General features: G+C 39.8%; 1 long non-coding RNA gene across 1 annotated transcript; it reads left to right on the top strand.

The window, feature by feature from the left end:
* The first annotated feature begins 5,074 nt into the window (after window positions 1-5,074).
* On the top strand, window positions 5,075-13,503 carry LOC142174699 (uncharacterized). The gene is made up of 2 exons (XR_012703732.1): window positions 5,075-5,530; window positions 13,244-13,503. It is a non-coding gene; the product is annotated as an uncharacterized LOC142174699 (long non-coding RNA).
* Window positions 13,504-13,795: the final 292 nt, after the last annotated feature.

Below are 13,795 nucleotides of genomic sequence, written 5' to 3'. Positions count from 1 at the left end.
GCTTACTGATGCAGGTGACATTGTCGTACAAAATCCAGATGCAGCAGACACTAACTAAAGTCCATCGCTTGTTCATAATGAGACACATATGGTGGGTATGATTTATTTTGAAAAGGAATATGAAGACTCTTCTGAGATCCTCGGAGGTCCATGTGCTACGTATCTTTCAGCAATATCAGAGGTTGATCCTAAGAACGAGCAGGAAAAGGGAACCCAAAAGCAATTTGTTAAGAACAATGTGATGGAGACTTGTGAAGGTCCCAATATTGTTGATGTAGAAGTCAGTGGCTAAGATGTTGAGTTCGGTGATTGGAAATACGCTCCTTTTTTGATTAGCCAAGGAGGAGTTTTTGGTGGTTTATTTTGTTGTCATTTTTGTTGTTTATTTCAAGGGTTGTAACCCGGATATTGTCTTGTGACTCAAACCCTTATATCCTTTTGTTTTGCCTAGTTCCTTTAGTCGTAGCAACTCATTTAGTGTTACCTAGTTTTGTTCCAGGGTTGTACCCTAGTTTGTTTTACATGTTTTGTTATTCGAACCGTTTCACCGTCTGTCTAATGCAATTTTCTGTCTTTTGTTATTTCCAGTCATTTTCTTTATTTAGTTCTTTTCTATCATTTTATTTTGTCTTTTGTCTAATGCTGGTTCTAGTGACAGGACATGCATGCAAAATTCTAGGCCTAGTCTTAAAAGTCAGTCTAGTCATGAAGCAATGGAACAATTTTGAAGATGATGGAGACATTTGAGGGAAATAAGTAAAGGCATTTTGAGATCACTTCAAGCCCGAATTGTGGGAAACTGGGGCAGATAGAACATAAAGAAACCCTATTGAAATGCATTATGCCGCATCGGGTTGAAGTTAAAGGCAAGTTTGCCCGAACTGACAGTGGTCGTTCGTGGTAATGAGAGTGAGGGTGTTGTCCAATGGTGCTTTGTAGTTAACAGATGTAAAAGGCAAACATGTGAATATGGTTATCAAGTCCGGTACGATCAAAAGATGTTATAAATGTTTTCCTTGGTTTGTTTAATTGTGTTGTTTGTACTTGGCATGTTTTGGAGATTGGAATGACGAAGGCATTTTGTCCTGCTATCTAAACACTTTATCCTTCGTTACCCCTTTGAGCCTTATTTATTTTCTTTTATACCCCTCTTTCGGAATCAGTAGCAAAGATCAGAAACACAAGCGTAAAAGATAAGTAAAAAAATAAAGAAGAAAAAGAGAAGAAAAAGAAAAGAAAAAAAACAACAAAAAGAGAAAAAGAAGAAAGAAAAGAAAAGAAGAGAAAGAGGAAGAAAAAGGAAAGAAAATCATAACAACAAAGTAATTCCTATGACATGAACTACGTTCGACCTGATTCCTTTAAAGGATACGTAGGCAGCTTCCTAGTTCGGTCCCATCAAAATAAAAATCCAAAAGTCCCCAAGCAAGAAACTAGGGCAGAAGTTGTGGTTGTTGTAAGAAATCTGATTTCGAAAGTTATAATTTTAAACCCATGTGAATTGTTTTGAGCCTTTGATATCCTTTCTTTTTAAACCTATCCAAAAGCCCACGTTACGGTCCAAAGAAAGACCTTCCGATCAGTCTTGAAGAGATGCTAAGTCAAGAAAGGAGAGGTAATTCACATCAGGGGCAACACTCTGATCCAAGTAGAAAAATAATGAAAATGAGAGAGTCTTATTGGTGAAAACCCTCACGGGCACCGTAAGGCGACGGGAGCTGAGAGAAATAAAAAATGAGAGAATCTTATTGGTGAAAACCCTCGCGGGCACCGTAAGGCGACGATAAGTTGAGAGAAAGAACAAAATGAGAGAGGCTTGATGGTGAAAACCCTTCGGGCACTACAAGTTGAATAAGGATTGTGAATCAGATTGGATAATCGGAGCATTGAAGCCCAGTTTCACGGTTTAGGGGTATAACAAGAGTTGAACATCAGACTTGCTCAACAAAATAGGCCACAGGTACATGTCATGGTCATTAGAGTTGGTATCTACATCTGATAGGTTTCTACTTTGTAGTTTTCTTGTTAGGAATCATCTCTTTCCTTTATCCTTTACCCTGTTCCTTTTATCTTGTTTACTTCCTCTTCCTGAGTCTGTTTGGTCAAAATAAGTGAGAAATGACTTCAAAATTTGCCACCAGCTTTCCAATTGCATAAAACGGGATCTGACCAGAACATCAATGTGGCATAAGTTAGGAAAGAACAACGTGCGCACAGAGTTGGTAACAATCAACATGCTTTGGGATTCATGTGAAATACAAAAGTTTGGTATAAATCAATTCATGAATAATGTAGCAGATGGAGGGTGTAGGGTGAACGGATCAAAGGTACTTTTTGTGATAAGATTGACAAAGAAAGTGGCCTACCAGTGACAACCAAGGTCTTCCAAGCAGAAACCAAAGTTAACATGACAAGTAAAGGAGCAATAGACCTCAAGGCCAAGGCCAGTGGTTTAAGTCAAGAAGAAACAACATACACACTGAGTGGGTGGCAATTGATGTGCTTTGGGATTCATGTGAGACAAAAAGGTTTGGTAAATGTCAGTTCATGAGCAATGCAACAGATAGAGGGTATTGGGTCTGAACAGAGAAGAGGTATTTTATGTGATAAGGATGATAGAGAAAGTGGTTAGCAAGGTCTTCGAGTGGAAGTCAAAGTTATCATGGGAAGTGGAGGAGAAATCGCCCTCAAAGTCAAGGCCACAAACCAACAACCGCATTTTAAACTGACAAGATTTTTCTTTGATTGAAACAGGGGCAAAAAATTTTGTTTGTTTTGAAGAAACCCTCCGTAAGGAAAAGCAAGCACCAAACAGGTTTGACCGTAAATTTTCAGGACTCTCCTGGAAAATAGGACCTAGTTTAAAATTCAAAACAATCATAAGTAGCATAATCTAGCATAAATGTACCCCAAAGGAATATAAGTTGGCTTCAAAGTTTGCATGTTTAAGATAAGATTCAATTAGGAGTTTTCAAGACCCTCCTGGATAATGGGATGTAGTTTTAAAACTTGCTTGGATAACAAGACTTAGCATAAGACATACCTTCAGAAGACATAATTTAGCTTTAAAATTGTTATTTAAATAGGAGTTTTCAGGACCCTCATGGATAACGGGATCTAGCTTTCAAATTCTTGATAATATTTGGTAACATGATTCAGTTTAACACTCACAAATGTGCCCAACTACCAAATTGGGACAGGAAATTTTCTTTGTTTTGTCTATTTTGTTGAAATCAGGCACCCAACTGGAGAGCACGGGAATATAATTCAAGTTCAGCAGTCAGGCGCCCACCTGGAGAGCACGAGAATACAATTCAAGTTCAGCAGTCAGGCACCCACCTGGAGAGCACGGGAATACAGTTCAAGTTCAGCAGTTAGGCGCCTACCTGGAGAGCACGGGAATACATTTCAAGTTCAGCAGTCAGGCGCCCACCTGGAGAGCACGGAAATACAATTCAAGTTCAGCAGTCAGGCGCCCACCTGAAGAGCATGGGAATATAGTTCAAGTAATACAGTTCAAGTTCAGCAGTCAAGCGCCCACCTGGAGAGCATGAGAATAGAGTTCAAGTTTAGCAGTCAGGCGCCCACCTGGAGAGCACGGGAATACAATTCAAGTTCAGCAGTCAGGCGCCCACCTGGAGAGCACGGGAATATAATTCAAGTTCAGCAGTCAGGCGCCCACATGGAGAGCACGAGAATACAATTCAAGTTTAGCAGTCATGCGCCCACCTGGAGAGCACGAGAATACAGTTCAAGTTCAGCAATCAGGCGCCCACCTGGAGAGCACGGGAATACAGTTCAAGTTCCGCAATCAGGCGCCCACCTGGAGAGCACGGGAATACAGTTCAAGTTCAGCAATCAGGAGCCCACCTAGAGAACAAAGCAATTCAAGCGTCGGTAATCAGGAGCCCACATGGAGAATAAAGCAGCAATTCAAGTGTTGGTAATTAGGAGCCCACCTGAAGAACGAAGGGAAAGCAGCAATGTTCGAAGGAAGACAGTCAAGTTCAGCAATCAAGCATCCACCTAGAGAAAAGAAAAAGTATTTCAGATTACAATTCAAGTTAGCAACAAAGGAATTTCACGTGGAGAGTACGGGCGACAAAGCAACAGGAACTGCAAGATCAAGTTTGAAGATATAGATAAGATTCTTGTAATGCATAGATCATAATTTAGTCTAGCTTCTTTTATTTTGTCATGGTGTAATAAGGAGTTCAGTAAGCAGTAGCAACAACAGTGAAATCACAGCTTCATGGTAGTCCCAGCTACCGAAACTTTCCGAACTACACTCGCCTGATTCCTTTATAGCCAAGGATATGTAGGCAACCTCGGAAGCAGAGTGCGGTCAAATCTTTCAAGAATGTTTCCCACAGAGTATTCAAACGGGCAAAAATTGCTCGTATCCGCTCACTTTATCTTTGCACGAAAACTCTTCGTGTTTTCGGGCAAAGAGGGGAAGCTGTGAGCACGTGATTTTTTTCCTACGTGAGTTACTCCCATAAATTGAAGAAAATAATGTTTTCCCACTATTTGCAATGTTCGTAGATTTTTCATAGGATTTTTATTAATTGTTTGCATTTTCTTGAATGTTTAAGCTTTATTTAAATCATGAAAAATACCAAAAAATATCACGCATGACATTTAGGCTTTATTTTTATATTTTTAGGATTAATCAGTAGTTACTTGTTTTATAAAAAATTGAAAATCACAAAAATACTTCATTGTTACACCTTTTCCTTTTATTGATTTTTTCTCTCTTTTAATTTAGGATTAAGCATGCTTTTATAATTTTTATAATTAGTTAATTAGTTTAATTTCACATTTTTAGATATCCTAGGACTTTAATTTCTAGGATTTTTAATTTTAAAAAAAAAGAAGAAAAAGAAAAAAGAAAAGGAAATAAGGAGTTTATTTAATTGGGTTTAAATTCGGAAGTTGGGTCATTTTAAAGCAAAAATCAACCCAAATAAATGGCACCAAAATCTGTCCAACCCAAGCCCAATCTCCCTACCCAAATACCCATTACCCTTTGCCATATCCCTACATATAAAAAGACAATTTAGAAACCAAAGGAGGAGATAATAGACCCTTCCCTTCAGGAGCGCAGCTTTTCCCCTGTCCTTCATCTTAATACACAGACCCTCCCATTTTCCATAACCGAGTAGCACCCCTAACCCTTTTCTTCTTCAACAACAAAAGAACGAACACCCCCCTTTCCCTTTCGTCTCACTCTCAGCAAAGAAACAAAAATACACATTCATACACACAATTTTCACCTTTTCTTAGATCTGCAATAGCAAAAATCTTCAAAAGAAAAGAAGTAAAGTAGTATAGGAAGGAATCTCTGAAGTGTTGGAAGCTACTGCCGATTTTGTTGTGTTTGGTTTGGTGATTTTTGGATTTTTGAGCTGATTTTTGGCTGGGATTATCGCTGTTTTTTTGTCGATTCTGGCTGGTTTCGCTGAGCTCTGCACTAGTTTTTCTTCTCCTTTATTTGATTCACATTTTCTCTTGTTTCGCTGCTGTCCAGGTATCGTTGCCTTCGAATCTTTATTTCAGCCTAATAGGTGAATTTTTGGAATTGGCTACTAGCTCTTTTTCATTTAATTGCTTTGATAAGTGTTTAAATCTGAATATTTGATTTTCGATTGTCCGCTAAGTATCTGCTGGTTTTCTTTGGAATCGTCCTCTCTTTAGACTAAAGAAACGTTTATTTCAAATGTTTGGATCAAATGTGTGTAATTGCTAATTTTCTTTTACGAATTCCTTCTTTGTTAAGCTTTGAAATTTTCAGTAGGTTGAAATTAGATATTGGAGTTGCTAGATGTTAAAGGATAATTTGGTGTTTGTTGTTGGTAATCAATCATTGTTAGAATTTCATTTGCAATGCCACAGATCTATCGTTTAAATGGATTGAATGTGTTCATGTGAAATGAGTTCTGAAACTGAAATATGTGCTTTAGCTATGATAAGCTATTTTGTTCATTTTGCATTCCTTTTTATCTGTTCTTATAAGATGGTTTGTAATTTTAGCATATGTGTTTTAGAATTATTCAGGCCAGAACTGTAAAGTGGATGACGATTCACATGGGGTTATCTTTGTAAGGAACTCATTTGAGCTTAAAACATCAATTATGGGTCTGTTTTCGTTTGATCCATTTCAGACGTTAGGACCATTTTGAAAGGTAACTAAATGAAAAATGTTAGAATAAGATTAATTTAATCCCAAAAAAGAAATTTCATCTCACACTTTTGTTTCAGTAGCCTCTTTGTCAATTATTTCACGTTGACTTAGCTTAATAACAATGAAGTTATCCTCAAAGCCCAAATTCGGTTCTCGTGGCATAGTTGTGATTCCTAATTCAAATTCGGGGGTGCATTTCATGTAACCCGATCATGATAACTTCGAATAATAGAACCCTTTGAAATAATTTGAGGCGTGCCATGCTAAATAAAATCTCAAAAAGCATGGCCCTCATTTAATTAACTTTAATCCTTTAGAAATCGAGGTGTGCCATTTAGTTGAATTTTCCATGGCCCTCGCAAACTTGAAAGTGTGTAATTGCTTTAGGCGCGCTATTTAAATTAATTTCCTTAAACTTGGGTGTGCATTTCATGTGACTCAACTCCAATTTTCAACAACGCTAAATAAAATGTGTCGTGGACCGCGGGTGCATTTCATGTGGTTCAAGGCGTGTTTTAAATAACGTTGAATCTTCCTAAAAATAATTTAAAAGCGATTAATAAGTTAAACTTGTACCATAGGTTAAAACATGTATTAAAATTAGATAATAGGCCAATTATAACAGTTGAACGACCGTGCTAGAACCACGGAACTCGGGAATGCCTAACACCTTCTCCCGAGTTAACCGAATTCCTTACCTAGATTTCTATGTTCGCGGACTGTAAAACAGAGTCAATCTTTTCCTCGATTCGGGATTTGAACCGGTGACTTGGGACACCACAAATTATCCCAAGTGGCGACTCTGAATTTTAATAAATATAATTCCGTTTCGATTGTCACTTTAAGTTGGAAAAAACTTCCTTATATACCCCTTTACGAGGGTGTAGGTAAAAAGGAGGTGTGACAACTGTTACGAGGGTGAACGCAAAATTTGCAGAAGATTTGAAGTACTAGATAACTTGTGTTGCAAGAGCTTATGAAGGATTGAGTTTAATCTCATTATGGCATTGTGGCAGTAGTAGAGTATGGGCATTGTGAGTTCAGTGTGTGTTGATCTATGACTTTGAGCCAAGTGGGGGAGTCTGCTCTTGCTTAGTTGATTGCACGGTTATGTGTTGTATTGGTTTCAATTTGAAGTATATTAGTGAATCAGTTGTGGCTTGCAAGGGTTGAGATCGAGGATGGCTCAGGTAAAGGAAATTTCAATAAAGGTTATGTTATGCTTTATGGGCATATGAGAATCACAAAATGACTTGAGTTGTTACAGGTAAAGGATGTGCAGTGCATAGAACATGAAGTTGTTCGGTTGCATTAAGGTGGGGTTACTTCCATAGATGTTGCTGTTCTAATGGGGCACAAGTTTTTCGGTTCATTCGATCAGTCTAATTGAGGTTTGAGCAGAGTGGATGACTCCCGAGAATGGTTTTGAAGGATTCAAGATTTACATGTAGCAATTGGGAATCTTCAGGATATGTATTTGGATAGAAACTGAGGTTTACATTGGAGGGTGTCAAGACTTGTGGCATTTCTATATCATTATGGATTCTAACCATCAGTATTAGGAAGGTGAAAGTAATGGCTTTAGATTGCAGGAAGTCTCTTCAGGGTAAGTATTTCGAATGTGGTACTTTGGGGATGTTTGAGAGAGTAGTCAGTGGCTATGAGCCTTAGGACAATGTGGTTTTATGATTGGGTCTTGTGTGGTGAGTCTGGGTCGAGGATTGTGGTGTTATAGTGAGAAGAAGTATCAAGTTGAAGGTAAATCAGAAGGAACTTGGATAAATAGGACAACTTGGTAATAGGCCGGATCGGCATGGTAAGGGATATGATTAGTTCTTTGGGTGCTTATGAGGTAATGAGTTTCTACAAGTGTTTCATGGTAATGCTCTTGGGTTTTGGTGACCTGCGTAACTTGGCTGGGTTAAAAGGAATTCAGTCATGACGATTTGATTTTGTGCAAATGGGATTCGGAGAGTTCTTGATGGTTTCTACCACTTCTACTGGCATGAGGAGCATGTGATGTACAATGATTTTCTTCTAGATGGGATCAATGGAAATTTCTTGGCTAGTTGAGTACGTAGTTGCTTGTGACCCGGAATGAATTATGAAATTCTTATAATTATCATAGGATGGCATGATATATGCGGTATATTGTGTAGGGTTGCGATTTGCATGTGTAAGGTCACAGTTCAGTTTTGAAAGGAAGGGCATAAGTTCTTGTTCAACACGGGCAGTTTAAGATGATTAGGCAAATGATATTACTAATTGGTGTGGCTTGATGAGGGTATACCTTTCAGAAAGGGCAATGTGATTGAGTTAATAACACATCAATGGTATTGCGACACTCTCTTATCTGATCGACTGCTGATATTCGAGTTTGGTTGGTGGCACAGAAGAATTTTAGGAGTATCCCTTGTGGAGTTATTGGGTATTAGAGGTTTGTTATATATTCGGACGGTGGAATTGGGTTCGGATATGGTGATTCGTGTGCTATATGGATTTGAAGACTGGGAGTTCTCGTAAACAGGTTATGTTGTGATGTGGGTTGCATGTATTGGCCTTGTGTGGTGACTATTGGAGGTTTGGAGACCCGGGTGGATCCTTTGCTGCTTAGTATGTTAGATTTTGATGTCATATTGGGTATGGACTGATTGTCTCCGCGTCGTATTATTCTGGACTGTTGCGCTAAGACAACAACGTTGGCTATGCCAGGAATTCCATTGAGTGAGTGGCGAGATTCAGCGGATTATGTTCCCAGTAGGGTGATTTTTCATTTTGAAGACCCAGCAGATGGTTGGAAAGGGCCGTCTTTCTTATTTGGTCTTCGTGGGGTATGTTAGTATGGAGACTCCTACCATTGATTCAGTTCCGGTGGTGAGGGATTTTCCGGATGTGTTTCCTGCTGCCAGGCATGCCGCCGGATAGGGTTGTTGATTTCGGTATTGATTTGGTATCGGGCACCGTATCGTATGGCACCGACGGAGTTAAAGGAGTTGAAGGAGCACCTTCAGTAACTCCTTGATAAGGGGTTCATCGGTAGTTATATATGGATGTGTGTTCTGCATCAAGTTGGTTTTATTGACTCCGAGTTGTTATTACTGAGGAATGTGTTGATTCGATTGTTATTGAGCTTATTAGTGTTCTGGGGTGATCTATGAGTTGCCTTTCTGTGTTGCAAGGCGTTATGATTTGTTGGTTATAGGCACATATGGTGCGGTTCTACTGGGGTCTCATAATGAAATTCGAGCAGGAAGAGTATTGGGTATTGCTCGGTGGATGGCGTATTGGTTATGTCCTTTCGGGTTTGTGTGGTGTTATGTCATTTTCTTTGCCGTGGTTATGATGATTTGCTTTTGGTTCTAGACATCAAATTGTGCATGGTTATTAAATTTGAGCATAGTGACGTAAGGTGTTTCATGTGGGCCAGTGTTTGGATAGGGTCGCATATTGCATCGTAGTTATGTGGAGGTATGATCCTTCAGGTTGGATTCGTGTATTCTAGTCCTACGATGTGTGATGGGTTCTCCGCATTGTGTTGTGGTAGTACTAGTGGGCTTGCGGTACAGCTCTCTCATTTGGGTCATTTTCCCATGACTTGATGTACATTTGGACTGTTGCTTATTGGTGCGCGGGTCGCACGGATTATGGATCTAGAATGTACCGATGTGTCATGTCACTAGAGTAGTCGTTTCGGATGAGGTGAGGTCATTGGGATTTAGAATGAATACTATCAGATTCATTTTCAGCGTGTTGGAAGGATAATATCGGGTTTCAGCTTAGAATTTACTATGGTCCTTACCGAATGAGAGGGAGCTCCACGACTAGATGATATTAGGAATGGTTATGTTTTTTTGTGTGTTTCATTCATCGTTGGCAGTACGAAAGTGTTGGAATAAGGCCTTATTTGATAAGAGGCTTATCATCGATATTCGGTTGTTTAGAGCAGTTACTGTGATTTGAAGTTTTCGCTATGAGTGTTCGAGTAGTATGGTATATCCTGTAATTTCCATCTTGAATTGTGGTTATGGCTTGGTACAGGGTGTTCAGATTTATTTGGTAAATAGATGTGAGATTTTGATCTTATAAATGATTTCGGAAGTGGAAATTTGATTCTAAGGTTAATGGGCAAGGTTGGATTGTGAAATTTCAGTTATATTGTGTTATCGGACTATATGGGATAGAGTGACGTGGTATCACCCCCGGGTATGTACATGGTAAGGTTATACAATGATTTGATGGTTTTCGGAATAACTAATGGGCACGTTCGAGGACGAACGTATGTTTAAGTGGGGGAGGATGTAACGACCTGGCCGGTCGTTTTATAAATTTCAGCCCCGTTTCCCTCATTTTTGCTTCTTTGTGTCTTATTCAGCTGTATTATGTGGTATCGGGTTGGTTGGTTCGGGTTCAGAGAGACTTTGAAGAGGAATGAGTCACTTAGTCTCTTAAGTTGGCCATTTAGTTGGAAAAGTCAACTGGAAGTTGACTTGTGAGTGAACGATCTCATAATTTGGTTTTTGTGATTTGGTTAGCTCCGTTAGGTGATTTTAGACTTGGCAGCGCGTCTGGAATTTATTTTGGAGGTCCGTGGAAGATTTAAGCCTGAATTGGAGAAGTTAGAAATTTGGCATTTTTCGGTCGATAATGGGAATCTTGATATCGGGGTCGGAATGGAATTTTGGAAATTGAAGTAGGTCCGTTGTGTCACTTGGGACGTGTGTACAAAATTTTAGGTCATTTGGACGAGGTTTGATAGACGTTTTGATCGAATTCGGAAGTTTTGGAATCTTTAAGCTTGAATCAGAGGGTGAATTGATGTTGTTTTGAGAGTTTAGAAGGTTGGAACAAGTTTTAATGATGTTATGGGATGTGTTGACATGTTTGGTTGAGGTCCCGAGGGCCTCGGGTGAGTTTCGGGTGGTTAACGGGTCATTTCGGACTTGGGAAAGGTAGCAGATTTTCTGGCATTTTTGTTGCAGAGACTTGTTCTTCGCGTTCGTGAAGGGGAGCTCGCGTTCCTGAAGAGTATCTAGAGATTGAGGAGGAATTGTTCTTCGCGTTCACGAAGTATGGGACGTGTTCGCGAAGGGTTAGGTGCAGAGTGCATCTCGGATGCGAGATTTGTAACGCGTTCGCGAAAAAGAGAAAAGGCAGCTGGGACCCCATTCATTTGGCCTACACGTTCGCGAGAGTGAGTTCACGTTGGGGAGTTTCAGTAAAGCTTCGCATTCGCGAGATGTATGTCGCGTTCGCGTAGAAGGGATTCTGATCAGAGGAAATTTGTGCTTCGCGAATGCGAGAAGGTGGTCGCGTTCGCGATGAAGGTCGCATCTGGGCAGAAACTTTAAGTTAAAAATCGAGGGTTTTGGTCCATAATCTCAAAACTCATTAGAGAACTCGGGAGAAGGCGATTTTGGAAGGAATTTTCAGAGGATTGATTTGGGAAAGTATTCTTCCAAATTTGGTTAAATCCCATGATTATGTCTTGATTTTTATCATTTAATTTGGGAATTTGGGGTGAAAATTTGGGGGGAAATGGAAGAAAATTTGGAGAGTTCAATTGGGGATTTGAGGGCCATTTGAGGTTCGATTTTGATGTTCTGGGTATGTATAGACTCGTGGGAGGATAAGGATTCCTGTGATGTGATTTTTATCTAATTTAGAGACGTGGGTCTGGGGGTCGGGTTTGACCAATTTCGGGATTTGTGATGTAATTTGATTAGTTTCGAGTGAGCTTTGTTCCCTTACCGTATATTGATGTTATGGTTCTGATTTTGGTTAGAGACGGACCATTTGGAGGCCGAATCGAGAGGTAAGGGCATCGCGGGCTAGAGTTTGGCTTAGCTTGAGGTAAGTAACGCTTCAAAACTTGGTTCTGAGGGTTCGAAACCCCAAACTATGTGTTCTATGATTACTATTGAGGTGACGCAAATGCCAAGTGACGGGCGTGTGGGCGTGCACCGTGAGAATTGCGGCCTGTTTCATTCCATGGCACCACTTATGGACTCTTTCTTCTTGATATCTATGTTGTAATTATGTGATTAAGTTAATGAGTTGCAAATCATGCTAATTATCATGTTAAGGCTTCACGCCAATAATGTTAAGACTGAGAGGTCGTTTCTTACTATCATATCATTAGCTTCATTGATATTCCGTACTCAGTCCTGTTCATGCATATTATATCATGCCTCAGTCTCGATGATTGTTATTTGATACATCATATTATTGTTTGGGCTAGTATCATGACATTTTGAGCCGTGTGTATGAGACTGGAGAGTGATGACTGAGTGAGACCGAGAGCTTGATATTGAGTGGCAATATGTGATCGGGCTGCACGCCGCAGCGAGATATTGAACAAGCCTTCGTTGGCTTTGTTATAGCGCTTAGGCTAATAAGAGAAGCCCTTCCGGAGTTTTTACACCCCTACTGAGCGTAGTTGATGATATTGAGGGATGGATCTTCCCTGGACCTGAATCTTGTCCGAAGTATTTATATTTGGAGATGGATCTTCTCCATAGGCTGGAATGGCCTTCCTCGGTATTGGATGACTGTTGTCAACGATGTGTATATATTTCGGGATGGATCTTCTCTAGGCCTTGTGAGCCATATAGAGTACCGAGTGGTTGTGAGTTTGTTATTGATATTATCTGGAGATGGATCTTCTCCGTAGGCTGGAATGGCCTTCCTCAGTACTGAGTGATTATTGTCAGAGATGTATATATTCCGGGATGGATCTTCCCTGGGCCGTATGAGCCATATACAGTACTGAGTGGACGAGCATTTGAGGTTGTGGGTACATGAGACACTCAGCATGGTGCATTTCATACAGCATGTGCACTGACATGTAAATGTAGCAGAGTTACACTTCTTTACCTTGTTCATACTTGCTCTGTTTTACTGTTCGAGCTGTTTATTTAACTGAAAGCATGCCTACGTTTCTGTACATTACTTCTGTTATCCTTGAGGAGATTGAGTTCATCACTACCTGTCAGTCCAAAGGTTGGACTTGTTACTTACTGAGTTGGTGTACTCACGTCACCCCCTGCATCTCATGTGCAGATTCAGGCACTTTGGATCCAGTGGCGGATATTTGATCGAGACTTATGACTTAGAAGATTATTGAGGTACATGCATGGTGTTCGCAGGCCTTGGCTCTCCACCTTACTTTCCAGTTGTATTCCAGTTGTTCCCTTAGACATTATATGAGACCATGTATTTTTCCTTAGACGTTCATGCACTCAGTGACACCCCGGTTTTGGGCTGGATTGTATCTATTCTTGAAATTTATTATGTTTCAAATAGTTCTTTAACTGTTAAAAGTTTCCGTAAATATTTTCAAACTTATTATTGTTGTGTTAATTGTTGAGTTGAGGCTGACCTAGTTTCACAATAGGCGCCATCACGACGGATCGGGTTTTAGAGTCGTGACAGTATTAATTCTTCATAATTGAAGAGGAAGTTTGAAATCCCTGTTGCGAATTTATCAAGAAGTACCTTTAGTATCAGGATCAACATGTTTTGCACTATACACATGTAGAATAAACATCAAAATTTTTAATTAAGTACTTTATTTCTGTTTATATATCATACACTCGGCATAAAGCTTAAAAG

The sequence above is a fragment of the Nicotiana tabacum genome, chromosome 20 (assembly GCF_000715075.1).
Source record: "Nicotiana tabacum cultivar K326 chromosome 20, ASM71507v2, whole genome shotgun sequence".
NCBI lineage: Eukaryota > Viridiplantae > Streptophyta > Magnoliopsida > Solanales > Solanaceae > Nicotiana > Nicotiana tabacum.
This window is presented reverse-complemented; position numbering and strand designations above follow the sequence as displayed.